The 25,347-nt window shown below is 43.6% G+C and overlaps 1 protein-coding gene and 1 long non-coding RNA gene across 2 annotated transcripts in view; one reads left to right on the forward strand and one right to left on the reverse strand.

Moving 5' to 3' along the window:
* LOC309865779 (butyrophilin-like protein 1) overlaps window positions 1-25,347 on the forward strand; it is a 507,893-nt gene that overhangs the window by 442,300 nt on the left and 40,246 nt on the right. The window lies entirely within an intron of this gene.
* Window positions 351-7,397, reverse strand: LOC309865822. Its single transcript, XR_014312272.1, has 4 exons — window positions 7,160-7,397; window positions 6,772-6,910; window positions 5,994-6,300; window positions 351-1,369 (listed from the first exon to the last, which is right to left on the reverse strand). It is a non-coding gene; the product is annotated as an uncharacterized lncRNA (long non-coding RNA).

Below are 25,347 nucleotides of genomic sequence, written 5' to 3' on the forward strand. Positions count from 1 at the left end.
AAAAAAATCAAGTGGAAAAAATAAAATTTTGCACTCATTCAGCCCTCATCTCCTTCATATAAAACAGTATAAAGGCTCCATGAAAAAACAAACACACACACACTAATAAAGAAAAAAAGAGAAACACAAAAGACTCGACTATAGGGAACAAACTAGTGGTGGTTGGTGGGTGACGGATGGGTGAAATATGTGAGGGGGGTTATGGAGTACAATTACCATGATGAGAACTGAGACATGTATAGAATTGTTGCATCACTATATGGTACACTTGAAACTAATCTAATCCTGTACATTAACTCTACTGGAATTTAGAGAACAATTTTTTTTAAATATAAATAAATAAGAAATAAACTCTAGGACACTTTGTAAATTCATTTTTTGCTGAATTTACATAGGGGCACTCATAATATAAATGAAATATAAATGATGATTAAAATCTTTTTAAAATAAATAATTTTCATTACCAAAAGAAACATGACCTCTGGCAGTAAAATTCAGCCTACCCCAAATCAGCTCAAACAAGAGTCAACTTTTATCTTCTGCTACCTGAGCATAAGGTATAAACTAACTATTCTCATAGCCACACCAGAAGTCTGTATCCATAACAGGAGGGCAGGACACCAGCTCACCCAGGACCAGCCTCAAACCTTTTGCTTCAGGGAGTCTGCAGCTTCAATAAGAACCACCATGAGGAGTCTAAGACTATGTTGGGCCCTAAGGGGGATATAACATTGGGCTACAAGAAAGTAATGAAGATTTGGCTTCTTGGAAAGCACCATCAACACCAGAGCCTGGACTGAACCCCTGCCCTGAAAGGTTCACAGTCCCTTCCAAAGAAGGATAAAGCACAGGGTCCTCTCCAGGCCCACCCACCACAGAGAAAATGGTCAGGGACACATCTCCTGACCGAGACATGATGTATAGAAACAGAGAGCCAGTGGAGGAAGCTAAAGGGAAGGAGAAAATGTGGAAGCTATCAGTCATGTTATAAAAGCAGACAACACCTTTGTTGAGGTCCAGGAAAACCCCTACCCTGTGGAGAACTTGCACAAGGATTAGTTGACTCACAGTGATGGTGCAGGCATAATATATATTGGCAAAGTGCCCACAGTCCAGAACCCCTTTTCGGGGAACTCTTGTGCCAGTCCTACTTCTTCACACCTTCCCTACAGACCCCCAGAGCCCACTCATTCCTGTTTCCACTCTTGATTTTCACCTCCCAGTAACATCACTGTGATGTTTGGAGCTCACAGTCCAGGATGCTGTGTCTCTCCTGTATCCTCAAATGTGTCCATTCAGATCATATTAGTCTTTTTATCAGAGACATCAAGGTCAGGATGTGCAGCCTCTGGATCTAGAGTGCCAGATACTGCAGAGAGAGTTGCCAATCATGCAATGCCTTCCCCTGCCCTATAAGAAGGCACATCACCACCCCCACCACCCCTCAAGATACCTAGCTGCAGGGAGGTCTAAGCCTTTTGAGATTAGAGCATTGTGACTCAAGCCCATAGCCCTCCAAACAAGAGAAGTAACCATGAGACTGATTAGGGGGTTAGCTATGTCACAGGACACTTAAGGATCAGACGATATTCCATGGACTGAGGGATATCTCTTTAGCATCCAATATCACTCACACCCACCAGTCCCAGCTACATGACATTCACTGCCCCATCCAAGCCCACCACCATTGATGGTGCCAGCATCTGTATCATCAGCAAGCTGAAGGACATGTCAGCAGCCATCGGGCGGCAGTAGAAACACCCAGAAAGAAATGAAAGTAACTCACAGGCCTGGAACTTCTCCTTCTGCCAATCTACAAGGGAAGCACATTTCCCAAAAGTGAACAAAAACTAGAGATTTGAGGAGATTGTACACAACAATGTCAGTATCTAGGCATCTGAAATACAGTGATGCCAGAATTATAGGGAAATATACTTTGGAAACATTCAACCAATGAATTTATTTCTTTTACACACACACACACACACACACACACACACACACACACACACTTGGAGCCATCCTACTACACCCTTCCCAGGAAAGACAGGCCATAAAACTTAACACCACTGAGAGGTTGGGTAACAATCTGAAAATAAGATTCTATTCCCAGTTTTCAGTATCAAACTATGCTTTCTTTTTTTTTAATTTAATTTATTTTCAGCATAACAGCATAACATAACCACACCCAGTGCTCCATGAAATCTGTGCCCTCTATAATACCCACCACCTGGTAACCCAACCTCCCACCCTCTGCCCTTTAAATCCCTCAGAGTATTTTTCAGAGTCCATAGTCTCTCATGGTTGACCTCCACTTCCAATTTCCACCAATTCCCTTCTCCTCCCTAATGCCCCATGTCCTCCTTGCTATTTGTTATGCTCCACAAATAAGTGAAACCATATGATAATTGACTCTCTCTGCTTGACTTATTTCACTCAGCATAATCTCTTCCAGTCCCGTCCATGTTGCTACAAAAGTTGGGTATTCGTCCTTTCTGATGGAGGCATAACACTCCATAGTGTATATGGACCACATTTTCCTTATCCATTCATCCGTTGAAGAACATCTTGGTTCTTTCCATAGTTTGGCGTGAAACCTCCATTTATTTAACTGATTGAACTGATCTTGTAGGCTGACAATGTACAGACAATGCTCCTTGGTGGAGCTGCACTTTAAGGATGACTATCAGCCATGGGTGAGGAGATATCTGGATACTTCATTAGAGAAATCCGGCCCAGTCAGGAGGCAGCAGAGAGATTTCAAGGAAGATAGAGAAAGAAGTTCAAAGAAGGAATGACATACATCCAATGAGAGGTCAGACACTAATGAATTTGCTTCCCTTTTCAATGGAGTATTGAGAGGAATATCATCACTCTATGTATGGAGAAACCCAAAAGTATTGGGGTTACTCATCTACTTCTCTCTGTAATACCTCACAGAGATCAAAAGCACCAGGAGACACATTATGTGATAGGTTCCAAATATGGCCATGTCCAATGCCTTAGAAATTATGAAATTGTTGCAACAGAGAGAACATTACAGATGTGATTATGATTAAGGAACTTGAGATGGGGTTGGGACAGAGGGAGAAAACAATGTCCCCAAACACCTAAATGGAACCCCAAGCCCAAGTGTCCTATGCACCAGATCAAGTTACCCTCTGTAGCCTGAGGTCCTGAGTTGAGCAAGAGGAGAGCACAGGGCCCTCCTCCCCCAATGGCCCAAGGACACATAAACTCTTTCAACCTTCATACTCCCTTTTGGGAAAACAAAGGAAGCTAACTGATCAAAGCAAAAGTTATATATGTCAGAAGACTGAAATGTCTGCAGTGGGAGAGCTATTACCTCCGATAGGGAAGAGACTTTGGAACAAAATTAGAACATTCATAAAAATAAGGAAATGACATTTTCTTGAACATTTGGGATGTAGTTCTGTGACCACCACTCCCACTTACATAGATTTATTCAGATAAATGGGCTTTTCTGTCTGTGTTGATTTGCTTGATGGAAACAGATCACTTATATGGTTTCACTTATTTGTGGAGCATAACAAATAGCATGGAGGACATGGGGAGTTAGAGAGGAAAGGGAGTTGGGGAAAATTGGAAGGGGAGGTGAATCATGAGATACTATGGACTCTGAAAAACAATCTGAGGGGTTTGAAGTGGCGGGGGGTTGGGAGGTCGGGCTACCAGGTGGTGGGTATTATAGAGGGCACAGATTGCATGGAGCACTGGGTGTGGTGAAAAAATAATGAATACTGTTATGCTGAAAATAAATAAATTTAATTTAAAAAATGGGCTGACCCCTGTCACCCTTTGAGAAGAAGAAGACATTAGTTGACTCCCAGTGAACACATTTCTATATAAATACTGATACACATTAGCAAAGAAGAGGAATCAGAAGAAGGAGAAGAAAGAGAAAAAAGGGAGTTGGCATTCCATTCTAAGACTCTACAATGCATCCAGAGCTATGCTTTCCATTTCAGAGGCTTAAGTGCATTCTTCACTTCATTTCCACAGCAAATCTTTCATTATGGATTATTTTGACAATTTCATGAATAAGATGAGATCAGACATTAGTCCACCTCACACTATGAGTCCATCAATGTGAAAATGTTGATTCTACTGTAAGGGTGTCTGTCCTGACAAAATAAACAGGTATACAAACTTCACATTATTTTCCTACATAGGCTTCTTTTTCTTTCCAAGTTTTTATTTAAATTCCAGTTAGTTACCATACAGTATAGTATTAGTTTCAACTGGAGCATTTGGTGACTCATCACTTATATACAACACCCAGCCCTCAGCACAAGTGCCCTCCTTAATCCCTGTCCCTCATCTAGCCAACCTCCACCCATGCCCCTCTAGTAATCCTCACTTTCTTCTCTAGAGTTAAGAGTCTGTTACAAGGTATACTTTGACACACATGCGCTTCAGTTCAATAAAGAAGGGAGAGATGCTAAAAGAAGAATAGTTGATCCCCATTTTTAACAAATAAATCCCAAGAACCAGTAAGGCTCTCTGAAGGGATTTCCTCATACATCTGGCCCCCAGGCCTCCTTCACCCATGGCTCCCCCTTCTCTGCTGTCACAGTCATTATCCCTGACGGTGAACACAAACAGCCAAACACAGAAGCCCACATGTTACACAGATTCAAAGGGCCCAGATCTTAACCCACCCCATTGTTAAAGGATGCTCTGGATAAACTTTCGTTGCATTAGGATCACCCTGATCACAATCTGGTCCCAATTCCACTAGAAGGTTGAGATGATCCCATTATCAGAAGCAAACTCAGTTAGATAATTAAAATAAATATGTCTTTTTAGAAATGGCTCAGACAGATGTCAAAGTTTATTACTTTTCATGCACCCAAATACCTTGCACACCCTCATAGTACTTCCCAATTTAACCACTGTGACTGCGATTTCTGGTCTCACTTCCACTGCTCTGAGCCACCCAAAATCTCTCCAAGAGGAATCACAGGCTCTCTACTTTCCTTCTTATCTCCTCCTCTCTTCCCTACCAGTTTTCCCTTCCCTGATTTGCTCCCCACCTTTCTGTGGTAAGCAATTCTCACTCCTCTAGATGTGTCCTTCTAGAAACTTCACACATTGCCCCTAATAAATCCAAACAAGGCAGAGCCCATCAGGCAAGTGCAATATTCTAAAACGAATGACAATGGTTGGGAACAATCATTAGTGACTGTTTTTTGAAATCTATACACATCATCTATCATAATGTTATATATTAAACATGTACTATAGATTGCAGTGTAATATATTTTAAAATATGTTATTCTTCAAGCTACACAAATATATATACAAGATTTTGTATATACTGAGGGTGGTTCACAGACCCCATTCCCAGGAATCCATAACTGTCCAGGGGGTCCTAGATCTCACATTCAGAACACCTATTCTAAAGCATTTAATTCCTCAGCAACTAAGTTTAAAGGAAGAAACCCAGCTTGAACAAGGAATCAGTGCATGAAAAAGTGAAATGAAGAACATACCAGGGGACCAGCAAGAAGCAGGAAAACCAAACTTAGATCTATGAAAAGTAGGAATTTCGGGGTAAAATGGATTCAGGACCAAGAATCCACTTAGGAAGACCTAAGTACTAAGCAGGCAAACATGATTTCTGAAATCTTTTGACATAGGAATTTCTAATCTATATAATCACTACCCTTTTCCAGACTCTCCTTATAAATGACCCCTTTATTGACATTGAACAAACCAAAATAATCAGTTAAAAATGTGTGTTCAGAGGGTGTTGCTAACCCCAACAGCCACCTATAGTAGAGAATGGGTCAGAATGGAGGCAGATCTGTGTTCCCAAGAACAGTCCCTGCAGTCTTCCAGAGGGAGAAGACATAAGTGACAAGGACAGCATGTACACCAACCCTGTCCTGATGTGGGATACATGACACAGAATGGGGCAGAGTTGAGGCTGGGGAGGTAAGGCCACCAGGAACCCCAGAGTTACTTACCTGCATATAGCTGTGCCTTCTTCCTGGCTGAAAGGGAGCACACCCTGGTGAGAACTCAGTCAGAACAAGCCTGCTCAGCATTCATCTACAGACCCTTCTCTGCCCTCTGGAATATAGGTGACACTAGCTGCAGAGCAGGGAAAATCTGGAGAGGAAATGACCTCCTGCCACGTGCTGACAGCAGGGTATTGAGGGAAAGTCCCTGGACCACAGGTCAGGAAGTCTGCATTGCAGGCTGAGTTTCACTCCTGTCCACAGCCATTTTGAGTCCTTCGCCAAGTCATTTAGCTCTCATTTGCCTCAAAACCTTAAAAAAAAAAAAAAAAAAAACTTATTCTACTTGCACTGGATTTTGCACCTATTAACTGAGAATTATAGAATATAGAAAAATATTTGAGGGAATAAAATATACATTATTCCATAGTTTATACCTTCTCTAATGAAATTTCAGAGAAGCTGGCTTTCAGATTCCATGTGCTAACAGAACTAGTTATATTAAAGGCTAAAAAGCAAGCAATATGGTGAGTAGGTCAGTATTAGAATAAAGCCAAAATGCACAACAGACTCCAGGGACCACCATCACCCCCAGACTCCCAAGCACTGTGTAGGAAACACTGGCATAGATTAGGGAAAGCTCACGGAGTGGGGTCTGCCTCCCCCCAGCTTCCACTTCTGCCCCCAGGGAAGGATCCACTTGCCTCTGCATGAAACAAGGAGAGGGGATACCGCTTGGCTTAATTAAGACGGAAGACAAAAGGTTATCTGGAAAGTCACTCACCAGCCAGGTAAATGGATTTCCTCCAGTCTGAAAGGCAACACAGGAAACAGTGAGCTGAGAACCAGACCATCTCCTACAAAGGGGATGCAGAAAGTTCTGGAGAAAGAACAGAACTTACCAAGATCTGCTTGCAGATCATCTGAAAGAAATTGAAAGATAGGCATGAACTCCCATCACTAAGAACAGCAAAGACTGCACCTGCAAAACCCAGAAGATCTCTCTGTATCCTCTAATAAGATCTAACTCCAGACCCCTCCAGCCTCCACAGCCCCAACTGTCCTCTATGAAACTACTTGGCCACCTGCTCAGACCAAGGGCCTTCCTGTCCACTTTTCCTCCATTCCTCCAGCTTCCACATTCACAGACCATGGCCCCTTTCCTGCCTTACCTATGGCATTCAGACCACTTTCCTTTGTGTTCTAGTCCTTTTGCTTGTCCTCATGCAGTTTCTCCTGTTCCTGCATCTCCTGCCACTTTGTGGTATGTTCTCTCTTGGTGTGGTAGGCAGTCCCAAGGGTTAAGACCATCAGCGAGTTCAGGCTCACTGTGAAAGCTGGCTTCCAAGGAGAGGCCCTAGGAAAGAAGGCCTCTGTGCCCAGCCAGAGACCCTGTCAGGGACACGGACCAGAACAGACCAGCCAAGCATACCCAGGAACACCTGCCCCTCCCTCCTAGAAAGAGCACTGACTTGAAATGAAAAGAGCCATTGCCTTCCCCTGGCCCAGAATGAGGCTGAAGACACAGCAGATCACATTGCCTGAAGAGCTATTCTTCACCCACCAGAGAAGCCTCCAAACTAAACAGCCTCCCACTGTCTTGGGCATATATCTCAGAGAATATCAAGAACTTCTACCTTCTGAGACTCTCCACTATATCCGAGGCTTCAGAAGCCACCCCAAGGCCATGCACAGCACTTGGACCCCATCCTCCTCTGCTGCTTGGATGTGCACTTGAGGAGTAGAGCCCATACCTGCAAGAGAGAAGCTGGAGAATCCAGGAATCCCAGCAGAGTCTTTCTGCGCACAGCTCCAGGGACAGCATTGCATTCTGGGGTCTCTTTGAGGAGTGGCCTCTACAGGGAGCAAAACAGTAGCCCTGACTCAGGGAACAGAAGGAAAGTGCACAGGGACTGCTGCAGGCACAGAGTATGGGCTCCTCTCCCCGAACATGATGGCAGCGGTCCATCCTTCGGAGTGACAGAAGGAGGAATTTGGTCCCAGGATCCATCCTTCTCTGCTCTTCTCACCTCACACACTCTTGCACACCCACTGCCACTTGGTCATCATTTCCACCATTGACAACCCTACATACCTCCTGAGCTGCTTCCCTAATATCCACATCCCTGGGGGTTAGCTCTGACATTCCTCTCAGATACTTCCAACTCAAATCCTGAACTAATTCATGATTGGACCCATCTGTGATAGGACAATGATTAAAATATCCCCAATGCCTCAGCCTTCCTTACATTATGTGAGCCCTCTGACTCTCTGTAGTCTTCTGTCCCACCTCTAAACTCTGTCCCCAAACGTTCACACTCAGTTGAGTCTACTTTCCAAACCTCTGTGAAACCAGACGCCTCCTCTTCTACCCAGCTGCCCCTACACAGAGTCAGACAGCCAAACTTCCTCTATGTAACTACATCCATGCCTCCAGTCTCCATCCTTCATGCTGTTAAAGCAAACTCCTGCACAATTCTGTTTAAATTTTCCTTAGGTCTGCATCCAAACTCCATTACACAGCACACAAAGACTTCTCTACGCTGACGTCTGCCTCCACCCCTGCCCAACAAAATCCCTGTCCACTTCCAGCCTAAATTCCATACCTGTGCCCCAGAGAGCACACGCATTCCAGTCTCTGGACTATTTGGTTAACTGTAATAACCACAGTAACCATGCTCTCTGTTCCCCTGATAGTCCAGTTCATCAACCTGCAGGACTATTTGGAACACTATGTGCTTCACTCAGGTACCTGCTCAAGTGTGACCTCCTCATGAGCTTTTCATGATCAATCTCTTCTCTGTGCCCATGGACCAGGAACACCTCTTTATTCCAGGATTATCACTTCTCCCCATCCTCCCATTCACCTTTCTTACCAACTATGTGGACTCTGTGTCTGCACAGACTCACAAACCACTCTCCTCCCTCAAGTGTTTCACATGCATGTTCCTCTTCTTGGAACTCTCACCCTCAGATATCCACTCTTCAAAATGCCTACTCATTAACATCTAACATCCTTTAGCCCCCATCCATGTATCTGTTTTTTGCCTCTAGAATATAAATGCTGCAGTGCAGAGATCGTTCTTTTGTTCACTGATGTGTCCAGGTATCTAAAAGGGAACCTGGTACTTAGTAGGGTTCTCTATATTTATACTGAATAACTGAATCTGAATAAGTGAAAGACTTCCTTTCCTTTACCTGAAAAATAAGGGGCTGATTTACTTGGCTCTGAGGTGGCTCCTAACTCTAATACTGCAGGACCTAATATAGGTCAACAGCCCATCTGTCACCTTCACCTCCGAACAGACAGATTCACAGACGTTTCCTTGTTGAAAGAAGCAGGCATACAGCCTGTTGTTGATAGCCTGGACATTATGGATGTGCGGGATTGCCTCCTCCCTGGTGAGGAAGGTCTTCACCAGTGAGGCCATGAACTCTGTTGTGGACACAGACATAGGAGTGAGAAAGGCCAGGGGCAGGGAACAAACTGTCAGTTGGGAGTCCCAGGTAGGAGGAGGTAAATGTCAGGCAGGAGACCCTGACCTGAGGGACTTAGCTCTGACCATTCTGAATCATGGAAAGATCATCTTACAATTTTGAGACCCAGAAATGGTGTCAACAAGACTCCTCATCAGCCTGTGCTCCTGGCTCCAGGACGTCCTTCCATAAAGGACTCTAACGCAATGGTTCTAACCTTCCACAGGCATCACAATCACCAGAAAGGCCTATGAAACACAGACTGCTGGGCTCCACCCTCAGAGCTCCTGTTTCAGTAGTTCTGGAGTGGGTCCAAGAATGTGCATTTCTAAGGAGGTGGTAGGGATGTTGATACTGGTGTTCCAGGGACCACACTCTGAGAACCACAGCTCTAACCTGCCTCCTCTTGGGACATGACTGAAAACACACCAAAGAGCACTACTGTTGCCTAGGTGGGAACTCTCTGCTCATGCGTCCACATCCAGAAACTTCCCCATACCTGCTCCTAAGTTCATTATTTCTGTACATGTGTTTTTCCTCTACTGAATTCCATGTGCACTGAAAACTGGAGCCCACAGCTGTTTCCATTAAAATCATCCCCTATTCTGTAGGTTACAGGCACCAAATCAGTACTAGCTACAGAAGAAGGTTCCCTCCACCACCACCCCTGACAGTCCTTGGCCTTCTGAGTACGGGTGGACAAGCCATGAAACAATCTTCTGTAGGAACAGCCCTGCTGGACCTCTGAAGAGCAATTTATCACCTCCTGTGCTACTCAAATGTGGCTGAGTTATCGGTCTCACCTGGGGGATGACAGTGACTAGTCTCCCTGGGAATATCCTCTCCCCAACCCCAACCCCATGTGTGTGACCCTTTTAACCTGTAGGTAAAACCATGCCCTTACTTGACTCAAAGCCCTGCAATGGCTCCTTAGTTCCCCACTTGGTCTGAAATCCCAAGAGGAAGACCTCACAGAGCTCTCTGACTCTCAACTCCTGCTTCTCTCCTCATTCAGTTTGCTCCAGCTAATACTTGCCTTCTCTGCTCCTTGATGATCCAAGCACTCTGCCAGCTTGCCCAGGATCTTCTTCCCTGTGGAGACACTCTTTCCATTGGAATCCTCACAGGCTGGTACCCCATCTCCTCCCATCTTTGTTCCTATCTCACTGCTTACACTGGTTACCTTATGGAGCACTGCTGCCTGCCCAAAGCTACTCCTGCCCCCACAACTGTCCCACCTGCTCTACTTCTTTGTCCCATGCTCCCCACTCCTCTAACAGATGTAGATTATATGGCATTGTGGTTTGCTGTCTCCGGACAGAATGTAAACTGTGTGAAGATGGGGATTCTGTCAGCTTTGTATGTAAACTACTACCTAACACATACTCCATAACCTGTAAATAGCTGGGTGCATTGAATTCATTGGAGAATAACTGCTCAGATACCAACAAAGCCAGGAAACAAGAAATTGGGGCAAATTTATTTTCACACTTTTCATGGTGAAATTCATATTTTTCATTTTCTAAAACATAACCTCATTAGACAAGCATCATGGTCCCTTGTTCTTGTTTACATTTGGGAAATCCTCTTAAAATTTATATACTACTAGCAGTTGGAAGATCACAAGAATCTTTGTAGAGCCAGGGCCTCCACTAATAGGACAGATGGAGACACCAGCAGAGCTCCCTTGTGCTCTCACCCGCCCCAGAGAGACACGGGGCAGGGTAGGGGATGCACTGTCCTGCAGAGCCCTCAGCAGGCAGCTGGAAGAGGAACAGGGAGGACACTGTGGATCCCACCACACACACCCTGTCCTGCTGCTCCCCAGCATTTTCCTGCTTAGGAGCAATGACACGGCCTTGCTCCCAGCAAAGCATCTCTCAGCCTGTGTTCACTTTTGATTGTTCTGAATGATCTGCTACATTTGTTTTAATGAAACAAAGACTGATCCATCAATACATGCATGTATCTGCCCAGATATCTGGTCAGACATATTAAGACTCTGTGTAAACCCATGACTTATACATATATCTGAACACATCCCATGCTGTTATCCCCAAATGTGCATTTCTGCCAATATCTACTTAGAGTCAGGAATATTGAGAAAACCCATCTTAATTGAAAAAATAATGAATGAACAAGGACCAATATTAGCCTCCAGGTCCATTCCCCACTGCCACCAACTTTTCCTGCCCAACAGGGAGACTCCTCAAGGCCTGCGAGACATTAGTGGAATTCTATACAAGAACAGAGGGGAAAAAAAAAACAAAAACAAAAACAAAAAACAAGAACAGAGGGTAAAAAAAAAAAGTTCTTACGACACTTCATTCTCACATATGCAACAGAGATGAAGGAAGACATGAACCCTGCCGTATAATAATCCTTATTCCAGGAACTTTCTAGAAGTAGGAGTGCTGGAGCTGCACCAGCACTGCCCTCAACACACACCCCAGTCCTCAGGTCCAGCCCAGCCCCCAGCTCCACCTAACTCAGGATGAAAGAGGAGAAGGAAGGGGACCTTGGTTTCAACAGTGGCCCAGCATGATTGGGCCAGAAATCTTATCTCCCTTGAATGCTGTCCCTTGGATCCCATGTTGGAAGAGGAGGGGAAGGAATGACAAAGCACAGGGAAGATTTTCCTGAAGGACACTGGAAAGACACCTGGAGACATTGCAGGAAAGACACCAAACAGCAAACTTCATTCCCCCCACCCACACACTGCCAGTTCATCAGGCTCATGCTCCAGCTATTTGTTAACAAACACTACTCACGGGCCGTGAATGATTTTTCTTGCTCAAAATATAAATTATCTAGTGGGGTGTTAAGATTGCACTTTCTACTTTAACAGCCATATAATAGCTGTTAGCATATAATATAATAGCACATAATACCTTCAAGTGCTTTCAAAACACTTCCAGACAAACAACTAGGCTTTAAAACAATGGTAAGGTAAAAATAATTGTGAATTTCTAATGTGCTAGTTGGTAGAAAGTATTAAACTCACTTTTTAAAAACCTCTAAAAAGGTAAAACTTTATTTTAATTTTTTATGACTCATTTTTATAAGTGCAATTGACAATGTTATTTTTCAGATGTCAATATGCTGATTCAACAAGTTAAACATTATTCTGTGCTCTCCAAAAGTATACCTATCATCTAACTGGGAGCCTATCTCCCATTCCTTTCACCCACTTTGGCCCACACCTAGGGAAGTTGACTGTAAAGACTACATGCATTGGGATGTTACTTAGACCATGATGGATTTATATCTTTACAATTTTTTATCAGTGTCCTCTAATCACAGCTTGAATCACCATGTTGGGTAATTTCTTCTCATAAAACGTCTATTGTTTTCCATAGGTTAAAAATGGCAAGTTCTTCATGGCATGTCAGGGTATTTCAGTGAATTCACCAGCATCAATTTGTAGTCTAGAATGCTATGGGGAGGTGGGGGGCAACAGCATCCCTCCTACAAGGCTGTAAGTGTTCACAGCAGTTTTGTTCTAGGCACACCTCCAGTCACTTTGACACTGGGAACCTCTGACATATCTTGCATAGGACGTCACAGGGGAGTATGGGGGATTTTCTTGTTAATGGACCTTTTCTGCTTCTCTAGGAACATGGGATCTTCTTCAGTCCCCAAGGGTTCTCCCTTGGGATGTCTTTTAACCCACTAGCATCAATTCAGATCACAAGATTTAAGAAAGACAAAACTGATTTTCTCTGTAACCCTTCATGGCCTCGGTACTCCTTATTAGATGAGGAAAAATGGCCAATTCATGAGATGCTGAGTTTCAGTATGATCTACCATTTAGATTGGTTCTGCAGGAAAAAGGGCAAATTGACTGAGGTACCCTATATCGAGGCCGTCATGACCCTAAATCAGGATTCTGACCTTGACAGAGTATGTCTAGCCACTCACCAGGCTAATAGTAACCCTCCTGATGTGTTGGATGATGATATCTAAATAGGCCTACTCCTCGTAATAAACACAGCTTGCCAGGTGAAGCTAATAAAGGGGACACTGACTCTTTCACTGTTCTTCCTCTTAATAGACCCACGTTATTCTTCTTGTATGTGGGGCCTTCTTCCTCGTTCATTTATGGTTAATGATTATGATAATTGGAGCCAATTATCGGTTAGTCTACCTCAGAACAGGGCCCTGAAAGAATATTCCCATGCAGGTGCCAAAACTCCTTTTGTTTCAAGGACATTCCCTATCTTCTCTGGCCTGAAATAGACTCCCTGAAATGGACATCTGCTCCTCTGTCTGAGCTGATGAGCTTTAAGAACGAGAGTCTTCTTTCTTTTGTCTTTTTTTAACCATGTGTTAGCTACTCTAAAATGTGATCAAAACTCAATCATGAGAGCTCAAGAAGACATTAAAAAACCATACATTATGCTGAGTGAAATAAGTCCAGCAGAGAGGGTTAATTATCATATGGCTTCACTTATTTGTGGAGCATAACAAATAGTGTGGAGGACATGGGGAGCTAAAGAGGAGAAGGGAGTTGGGGGATATTGGAAGGGGAGGTGGTCAACCATGAGAGACTGTGGACTCTGAAAAACAATCTGAGGGTTTTGAAGGGGCGGGGGTGGGAAGTTGGGATACCAGGTGGTGGGTATTATAGAGGGCACGGATTGCATGGAGCACTGGGTGTGGTACAAAAATAATAAATACTGTTATGCTGAAAATAAATAAAAAATAAATTAAAAAACATATATTTCAATTTTTTTATAAGCTTTAAAATCTAGGAGTAGTTTGCAAAAAATTGTATCTGCTAATTTCAGCCCAAGGTTAATATTTTACAAACAAATGAAGAATCACTACAGGCAAACATCAATGCAACAAACAGGTACAATTTACAAACCCAGGTCACGCACTTACTAACAACCTCACTAATCATGGTAAGGGACAGTGCCAAAGTCCAGCTGATGCCCAGTTAAACCAAAAAGAAACTTTTCTTAATATTAATTTGTTAATCCATTCATTAGTCAATTAGTATTTAAAACTTTTCTTAACTTTTTATTGAAATATAACACACATATATAAATGTATACAAGTCCCAAGTTTTACAGCTCACTGAATTATCACAAAATAAATACTCCTTGGTGACCACCATCTAGGCCAAGTACCTCTGAAGTACACTACTTCTCCCCAAACTCATCACTGTCCTGATTAGTATTTCTTGATTTTTAAGTTTCATACAAATGGAATTATGAATAATGTTATTGCAGGCATTCTTGTATGTGTCTTCTGGTGCACATGTGAATGCATTTTCTGGGGGCATGCCTAGTTCTGGAATTGCTGGGTATGCCATTGTTTAGCTGTACAGCAAATGTGGACAGTACTCAGAAATGGTCTTTCATTCACACCCCATCAAGGCTTCAGAAAGCTGCTTCGCATCCTGGTCAGCTTTGCAGTTTTGACCACTCTGGTGGTGCTTAGGGCCATCTCCTCATGCTTCCAGTATGTTTCCCTAAAAAGGAGGTGGAGCATCTGTCCACCTGTCAGCAGGCCTTTCTGCTGCCCTCATTAGTACTTTCTAGCCTCTTGGACATTTTTTTAATCAATCTTTATTTCTCACTGACTTGGATCATTCTTTATATATCTGGATGTGAGTCCTTTGCCAGTTTTATGTATTACAACCATCATTTCCCAGCCTGGCCTGGCCTTTTCATTCTCTTAATGTGTTTTTTTATGAACAGAAGTTTTTAATTTCAATGTTGTCCACCTCATCAGTCATTTATTTATGGTTGATGCTTTTTGTGTTCTATTTAAGAAATCTGCTCCTATCCTAAAATTTTAATCCCCTTCTCCTATTTTGCCCATTCCTCCCACCTTCTCCCTTCTGACAACCACCAAATTTTTCTCTGTGCTTATGAAGTCTGTTTATCTTTCAATCAACAGATATTCTTGAGTGGTGACTATAAGCCAGACACTGATCTAGTGCTGGGAATATAATGATGAATGAGAAATACATAAACACGGGTCCACGTCTAGTGTGGAGGACGTGAAATAAATAATTGAATGACTACTTTGTTATTAAAAAAAAAAAAGAAAAGGAAAGGAAAGAAAAGAAAAGAAACTTTGCCTTCTGTGAAGACAGAAAAACATGCAAATAATTCTGCTTTAAGAAATTTGCATAGAAGTAGAAAATGCTAAAGCCTCTACCACAAATCAAATTGAAAACATTCAACATATTAAATTCAATCCAAGGAGTGCAAAATATTAAATTGAAGCAAAGGGAGAACTCAAACTTTTAATTTCCAGGTATGCTACTAACAGAGGCCAAGAATTCCAGGTGTGGAAATTAGCTGTAAGCAAGCTCTTAAAAAACATTAGTTTATACTCTTTAATTTTAATACAAGGCAGGTGTTTCTGCAATGGTTAGATTTTACAAGGGCACCATAAGGTCTCAGGGTCTCTTTTCAAAGTCATTCTCAAATACTCTTGATTTTCGGTTGGCAGCAATGACATCTTTACAAGTTAATACCTTTTCAGACACACAGGCAACAAAATCCCACTTTCTGTCTGGTCCAACTTAATGTCTGTTTGTAGAATGATTTGACATTAAATCAATCCATGGCCTAACTGGCACAGAAGATACTATTTCCTGAGCATGTCCACATTTTGTTTCCATCTCCTCAGCATGAACTGTCAATCATTTCTCCTTTACTTTTCCATCCCCTGTCCAAGACTCCAGTGGATCCTGGAAAGTTGCACAGATGTCCACGCTAGAAGCTCTACTATTGCTTATCTCCAGGTCCCCCTGATGGGAGCCAAAGCAATAGTTTGTTGCAAATTACAGTTTGTAATTATTTATAACTTCATTTTTGTGCACTTTCACGTACTTTAAAACCTGGTATAGAGGGCGCTTTGAGGCAGCAGTCTTGAGCCCTGAACTCTGAGTAAGGAAGAAAGGCCCACAGTGACTGCCAGGCTGAGGACAAACAGGCACATCAGGAAACCCATCTGGAAACAGGAGGTAGCCCTAGTTTCTGACCAATGGGCTACTTATGACTGGGCACAAGTACCAAAAAAGGAAAAATCCATACCTTTCCAGTTCTCCTCCCTGAGTTCCCTGTAGCTACACCACCACTGCCCCCTGGCGGACAGTATCTCCTTTGCTGTCCTGCCCACTGCTCCCTTGCAGTGCATTCCATAAACTCATGTCCTGTATCCTGCCTTGGCCAAATTCATTCACCACAGGAGCTGCTGGTCCCACACTGGGCACTTCTACAACTGCTCTTCAGAGTCTTTTCTGGAGGGTAGTAGAATATACAGCATCACAAAACGACACTTTATTTCCACAGGAAGAAAAAGTTTTAGCATACATATTAATTGTGTGCATCGAGTAAATTGTAATAAAAATTGAAGCGCCCCAGAACCCTGAATTTTTATCAACCCTGCAATTTCCTGCAAGAAGAGAACCTCAAAGAAGTCACTGCTTTTGCTTTCAGTCAATTAGGAGTCGCCATGGCTGTATAACTGACTCTCTGAGAAAAGCACCAGATGAAACTCACACTTTTTTAAAGTAAATTAGTGACTAACTACAGAGCATGCAGCTGTACACCCTTATCTGTAAAGGCCTATTCAGCCAGAGCAGCCCCACCCTGATTGAACTGCCATTTTGTTGTAAAACTTCAATTGACTTTGCACCCCCCCACCCCAGGGAACTTACTTAAAAACAAGTCCTGGAAACCAGTTCCGCATAACAAAGTCCAAGTACAAAGGTGGGTCAGGCCCAGTGGAGGTATTCAATCAGTGGGAGCGCATACTGTCTCCTAGCTAACAAGGTAATGGGATAGTTTCCATGGCTACTGTGTGGCCAGGCCCAACCACATGGGCTTTGCTCTATAAAAATTAGGCTGGAAAGCAGGGAGGGGTTGTTTTCTCTGTAAGGGACAGCCCCGACCAGTCTGAGGGTCAGTTTGATTCTTAATGCTTGGCGTGAAATAAAGCTTTGCTTCACTTTTGCTTTGTATCAGTCTCGCTCCTTTAATCATGGACCCATTATTGGGCTACCCATTATATAGGGGGACCTACCATCCATCTGATCAAGGTCAAATTGCTAGCAATTCTCTAGAAGTACTCTACTAATATTTTGGTATTATTACCACAATAACTAAAATTTTCAAGTTGGAAAAATTACATGTAATAACAAATAAGAGAATGGCAGCCTGAGTAAAGTTCTTTTTTTTTTTTTAATTTTGTTTGTTTGTTTGTTTGTTTGTTTCCGAAATAAAGTTCTATTACTACAATGTCCAATTTTCTGGTCAACCCATAGTGCAGAGACACAAGGAAAACTACCATTTTGGTTCCCAAATTTTACAAGAACTCCTATGAAATATTCCAGATAAATGAGTTTTAATCTTCCCCTTCCTCACCCTGATTAATCTGGAAGGTAATACAATTAGCAACTCTCTTTGCTCTTAGCAACTATGTACACACAATCAAGTAGATGTCTATTCTTCAAATACTTTTTGGTGAGATATTTCAAATACCTTTTTGAAAAAAGGCACCTCAGAAGCAACAGTGATCTTGCTATTGCTCCTTTCAATGGATACAACCCCTCTATCTGTAAAGTTTTTCCGACAAAATAAACACAACACCAGGCGAAGTGGGTGTAAGGCAAGGTTTATTAAAAGTTCTCTCCCGTGAAGATTCAGGGCCCAGGTGAAGGGGAGCCAAGAAAGTTGCACCGGGAGGAGGTAGAAACCCTCAGGCGAAGTTCCTTGACTCTGGAAGACAGAGTGAGGGAAGTCACGCCCAAGGCAAGGAGGAGGGGGTATTTACGGGGTCTTGGGGAAAGCTTAGGGGTCTTTTTGCAAGTTTCCCTTATTTGGATCTCGCCTGCTTGTCAGGATCTCATTGGTTCACAGGAGCCCAGGGCAGGGGTCTCAGATTCCTGCTTGGGCCTTTGTTCTCCTGTCCGAATTCAGGTCTTGTGGAGGGAACTTTCACCATCTTTGGTCTTTGTTCTTCTGTCTGAGTTCAGTTCTTGTGGTGGGAGCTTTCGCAATCTTCTTTTTTTTTTTTTTAAGATTTTATTTATGGAAGATGGAGGAGAAGTAGCAGGCTGAGACTACTTCAGCTAGCAGGAGATCAGCTAGATAGCTTATCTAAAGATTGCAAATGCCTGCAAATCCATCGGCATGATGAGGGAGCAGGTGGCTGGCTGAGGACAAAGCAAGAGCTGGCGCCTTGCACCCCCCCCTTCATCCGCTCCCCTCCATAGGTGTAGCATTCCTCAGGCACCCCTGACTGCCATAAAATGTTAAATAGTTAACTTGCTGAGATCACAATCCTTCAAAACAGGAGCCTCCCTTGGTTTGCAAATGTCCTTGAGATTACAACAATCAATAGCCCAATTTCCAAAGACACAGAACTCAGTTACCCTCCCCTCCATAAAAACCGAAGGAGGTGGAGTAGAAGGAAAAGTAAATAAAGTTAAATTTCTTCTAAACCTAAATCTCATTAACAAGGATGCTTGATAGCAGGAATGTAACATTCCACCAGGAGACTCCCAATTGTCTTTACTTGATAACAACTAAGCCTTCAATATCCTGATAGTATTCTTTGCCCCAATAGCCCTTCTGAACACCCCTTTGTCCTCACCTACCCAACTCCTGTGTATATAACCAACCACTCCTAACAACCCGGGGTGGCAGCTGCATCTCTGCCTGCCCACGGGCCCTGTCCCCGTGCTCTAATAAATCACCTTTTGCACCAACGACGTCTTAAGAATTCTTTCTTTAATCGTCGGCTCCGAACCTCCTCACACCACCGAACCTGACTTAGGTTCTGGGACTTCATCAGGCAGATCGAAGAGAAGAACAGCAATTCTAGAAACAGAAAAACAACCACTTTCTGAAAGGTAGGACTGGCCGAGAAGTGAATCCAAAGCGACGGAAAGATAGACCCCGGGGGGAGGGGCCGGCTCCCGGCAAGCGGTGGAGCAATGGAGCACAAAATCAGGACTTTTAAAAGTCTGTTCCGCTGAGGGACATCGCTCCAGAGGCTAAACCAGGGCAAAGCCCACGCGAGGTCATCGTGGCCTCAGGTCCCGCAGGGTCACAGAAGGATTGGGGGTGTCTGAGTGTCGCAGAGCTTGCAGGTATTGGAACGGGAAAGCTGGCTACAGAGACAGAGCCGACAGTAAGCTCACACCTCGGGGTTACCTTGAACCAATCGCAGGCTGGGTGAGCTCGGAGAGCGGCCGGACGTCAGGCAGACGGGAGTTACTGGGCGCTGTTCTCTGAGGGCGCACTGAGAAGTGGGGCCCCGGGCTCTCGGCTCCTCCGGGCCAGAGACCAGGAGGCCGCCATTTGCATTCGCATCCTTCGGAACTCAACGGAAAGCGCTCAGGGAATAAAAGCTCCTGAAAGCAAACCTGAGCAGATTACTCACCCGGCCACTGGTAAGGGCGGTGCAATTCCGCGTGGGGCAAAGACACTTGGGAATCACTACACCAGGCCCCTCCCCCAGAAAATCAACAAGAAATCCAGCCAAGACCAAGTTCACCTACCAAGGAGTGTGGTTTCAATACCAAGGAGAGCAGCAGAATTCCAGAGGAGGAGAAAGCAAAGCACGGAACTCAAGGCTTTCTCCCTGTGATATTTTAGTCTTGTAGTAAAAGTAATTTTTTTATTTCTCATTTTTTTCTTTTCTTTGCTAAAATTTTTTTAACTTTTACCGTTTTCCTTTTTAACGTTTTTTAACTAGCTTATCTAATATATATATATATATATATATATATATATATATATATACATATATATGTATATATGTATTTTTTTTACTTTTCTTTATTCGTTTTCTTTTTTTAATTCTTTTCTTTTTCTTTTCTTTTTTTTTTTTTCCTTTCTTTCTTTTTGAACCTCTTTTTATCCCCTTTCTCCCCCCTCACGATTGGGATCTCTTCTAATGTGGTTAAAGCATATTTTCCTGGGGTTGTTGCCACGCTTTTAGTATTTTACTTGCTCCTTCATATACTCTTATCTGGACAAAATGACAAGACAGAAAAATTCACCACAAAAAAAAGAACAAGAGGCAGTACCAAAGACTAAGGACCTAATCAATATAGACATTGGTATTATGTCAGATCTAGAGTTCAGAATGACAATTCAAGGTTGTAGCCAGGCTCGAAAAAGACATGGAAGATATTAGAGAAACCCTCTCGGGATATATAAAAACCCTTTCTGGAGAAATAAAAGAACTAAAATCTAACCAAGTTGAAATCAAAAAAGCTATTAATGAGGTTCAATCAAAAATGGAGACTCTCACTGCTAGGATAAATGAGGCAGAAGAAAGAATTAGCGATATAGAAGACCAAATGACAGAGAATAAAGAAGCTGAGCAAAAGAGGGACAAACAGCTACTGGACCACGAGGGGAGAATTCGCGAATAAATGACACCATAAGACGAAACAACATTAAAATAATTGAGATTCCAGAAGAAGAAGAAAGAGAGAGGAGAGCAGAAGGTATACTGGAGAGAATTATTGGGGAGAATTACCCCAATATGGCAAAGGGAACGAGCATCAAAATTAAGGAGGTTCAGAGTACACCCCTCAAAATCAATAAGAATAGGCACACACCCCGTCACCTAATAGTAAAATTTTCAACTCTTAGTGACAAAGAGAAAATCCTGAAAGCTGCTGGGGAAAAGAAGTCTGTAACCTACAATGGTAAAAATATTAGATTGGCAGCTGACTTATCCACAGAGACCTGGCAGGCCAGAAAGAGCTGGCATGATATTTTCAGAGCACTAAATGAGAAAAACATGCAGCCCAGAATACTATATCCAGCTAGGCTATCATTGAAAATAGAAGGAGAGATTAAAATCTTCCAGAACAAACAAAAATGGAAAGAATTTGCAAACATCAAACCAGCTCTACAGAAATATTGAAAGGGGTCCTCTAAGCAAAGAGAGAGCCTACAAGTCGTAGATCAGAAAGGAACAGAGACAATATACAGTAACAGGCACCTTACAGGCAATACAATGGCACTAAATTCATATCTCTCAATAGTTACCCTGAATGTTAATGGGCTAAATGCCCCAGTCAAAAGACACAGGGTATCAGAATGGATAAGAAAACAAAACCCATCTATATGTTGCCTCCAAGAAACTCATTTTAAGACCGAAGACACCTCCAGATTTAAAGTGAGGGGGTGGAAAAGAATTTACCATGCTGATGCACATCAGAAGAAAGCAGGAGTGGCAATCCTTACATCAGATCAATTAGATTTTAAGCCAAAGACTATAATAAGAGATGAGGAAGGACACTATATCATACACAAAGTGTCTGACCAACAAGAAGATCTAACAATTTTAAATATCTATGCCCCCAACGTGGGAGCAGCCAACTATATAAACCAATTAATAACAAAATCAAAGAAACACATCAACAATAATACAATAATAGGAGGGGACTTTAACACTCCCCTCACTGAAATGGACAGATCATCCAAGCAAAAGATCAGCAAGGAAATAAAGGCCTTAAATGACACACTGGACCAGATGGACCTCACAGATATATTCAGAACATTTCATCCCAAAGCAACAGAATACACATTCTTCTCTAGTGCACATGGAACATTCTCCAGAATAGATCACTGTCGCTCTCGACCCGCAAGAACGACCCGCAGACGAGGTGAGTGGCAAACTTCTTTATTGTCAATCTTCAGCCCCGGGACCCCATACACCGATTATAGCCCCAAGTTATAGAACACAGTGGATAGAAAGCAACCAATCACCACATAACACAACTACTATAACATCCAATCAGAAGGGATACAGATGACTTCAATCCAGATCATGCGGGGAGCTCGTGCCTACTGACGTGAGCCCCCGAAACTTATTGTTCACTCTTTTTGTGCCGTTCCCATGCTCCCTGGTTAATCTTATACTAGTCCCGATACTCCAGTACAGGTTGTGCGTTCCCTGGAGCGCCCCCACATAAACATTCACCTGCCCTTCTCCTCAAGCCTCGCCTAGTATGTGACTCCCAGCTTCTGCTGCATGGCTCTCCACAGCTCCCCCTTTTTTATTTATTACATGGCAGGGGTCGTGCCTGTCTTAGGTTGCCAATCCTCAGCACACATGCTTACCCGTCATTGGGTACTCCCCTTCACCGAGGAGCCCCTGTCTTAGGTTGCTAAGGTGAGGGATCAGTCTTACCCGTCTTTGGCTACTGACCCAGCATACAGAGCCATATTCAGGGGGAGGCATCAATTACTAGCTCCTTTTAGGCAGCAAAGCCAGTTTTGAGACGCTTGAGGCAGCAGGGTACTAGCTATGGTGGGAGCACCCCGTGATCAGGGTTGTCGTGCAGTTTTGTCACGAGCAGCCCGTTGCTGATTCCGCACAATGGCTCGCACTTTATATAATTCTGTAAGCATGAATTTCACCACACAGGGAAAGAGGCACATGAATAAAAGCATAAGTATTAACACTCCTATGGGGATGAGGCCAGGGAAAGGGGCCGAGAGGATCCCAGAGGGTGAGTGGGAGGGAGTGGGAGGAGGGTCGGTGGAGCCCGAGCCTCCGGTAAGGCCCCGGCCGGTCCTAGCAGGAAGCGCCGTCGCCGCCGCCGCGGATCACCGAGCGGCCTCCCGCGCATGCGCCATGGGGGCCAGGGGCAGCCCTGGGGATTCCGTTCCCAGAAGGCACCACGCAGGCTGCTGCCGCCGCCGTTGTAGCCGCCGCCGCCTCTGTCCGGACGGGAGAGGGGCGGGTGCATCCTGCGGGAAAACACAAAGGGAACCTCGGTGCCGCCTAAGCACCGGGTCGGGCTCTTTCCATAAGCCAGTAAAGACATCTTTCCATTTCACCATTAACTGCTGTGTTTTCTGTTGGCCCCAATGCCGCTCCGCGGCCGAAATGCCGTCTCTGTCAACCGTGAGGAAATTTAAAATAAAACAATAGCACGTCTTGGTGCAGCTGGGCTTATAAGGCGGGGGCCACTCATGGGGTGGCGCTGTGGGGTTAGAATGCAGAAGCGGCGTAATCCCCTCTGAGCTTTCGCTTTCGGAGTCAGAGTTTCGGGAGGAGCCCTTACGGGATTCTTCTTTCACTTGCTCAAAAACTTCCCCTCCCTGTAGTACTGCTCGCTGCAGGGGCTCTCGGGGGGAATGCAAACATACTTTCACAAGGGACCACACGGCGAGAGTGCCGGCAGCAACAGTGGGGCTTTGTCTCAAATCCTCTCCCAGATGTTCCCATTGAGATATGTTCAAGAGTCCTTCTTCTATAAACCAAGGGGCAATCTCCCCTGCCTCTTTCAAGAAGGCACGAGCTGTCTTTGACTTTAAAGGCGTGCCATTTGCTTTGAGAATATCTTTTAAAGGACCTTCCATCCTATATCTAGCAAGCTCGTTTCCCATCCTGGAAATCTTTTGTTACTCTAGTCTCTGTGGAACTTTAATAGCTACGTCTATACTCGTCCCAGAGAACCTCCCCTGCCCTAAGACAGAAATGGTTGCAAGCTTTCCCTTTCGTTGCTCTTACCCCAATTCTCGCTCTGCACTCGGCGTCGGATCCCGGGTTTCGGCACCAGATGTCGCTCTCACCCGCAAGAACGACCCGCAGACGAGGTGAGTGGCAAACTTCTTTATTGTCAATCTTCAGCCCCGGGACCCCGTACACCGATTATAGCCCCAAGTTATAGAACACAGTGGATAGAAAGCAACCAATCACCACATAACACAACTACTATAACATCCAATCAGAAGGGATACAGATGACTTCAATCCAGATCATGCGGGGAGCTCGTGCCTACTGACGTGAGCCCCTGAAACTTATTGTTCACTCTGTTTTTGTGCCGTTCCCATGCTCCCTGGTTAATCTTATACTAGTCCCGATACTCCAGTACAGGTTGTGCGTTCCCTGGAGCGCCCCCACATAAACATTCACCTGCCCTTCTCCTCAAGCCTCGCGTAGTACGTGACTCCCAGCTTCTGCTGCATGGCTCTCCACAGATCACATCCTAAATCAGGACTCAACCAGTATCAAAAGATTGGGATCATTCCCTGCATATTTTCAGACCACAATGCTCTGAAGCTAGAACTCAACCACAAAAGGAAGTTTGGAAAGAACCCAAATACATGGAGATTAAACAGCATCCTTCTAAAGAATGAATGGGTCAACCAGGAAATTAAAGAAAAATGGAAAAAAATCATGGAAACAAATGATAATGAAAATACAATGGTTCAAAATCTGTGGGACACAACAAAGGCAGTCCTGAGAGGAAAATATAGCAGTACAAGCATTTGTCAAGAAACAAGAAAAGTCTCAGGTACACAACCTAACCCTACACCTAAAGGAGCTGGAGAAAGAACAAGAAAGAAACCCTAAGCCCAGCAGGAGAAGAGAAATCTAAAGATCAGAGCAGAAATCAATGAAATAGAAACCAAAAAAACAATAGAGCAAATCAAAGAAACTAGGAGCTGGTTCTTTGAAAGAATTAATAAAATTGATAAACCCCTGGCCCGACTTATCAAAAAGAAAAGAGAAAGGACCCAAATAAATAAAATCATGAATGAAAGAGGAGAGATCACAACTAACACCAAAGAAATACAAACTATTATAAGAACATACTATGAGCAACTCTACGCCAACAAATTTGACAATCTGGAAGAAATGGATGCATTCCTAGAAACATATAAACTACCACAACTGAACCAGGAAGAAATAGAAAGCCTGAACAGACCCATAACCAGTAAGGAGATTGAAACAGTCATCAAAAATCTCGAAACAAACAAAAGCCCAGGGCCAGAGGGCTTCCCGGGGGAATTCTACCAAACATTTAAAGAAGAATTAATTCCTATTCTCCTAAAACTGTTCCAAAAAATAGAAATGGAAGGAAAACTTCCAAACT

Source organism: Mustela nivalis (genome assembly GCF_964662115.1).
Source record: "Mustela nivalis genome assembly, chromosome: 5".
Lineage (NCBI taxonomy): Eukaryota > Metazoa > Chordata > Mammalia > Carnivora > Mustelidae > Mustela > Mustela nivalis.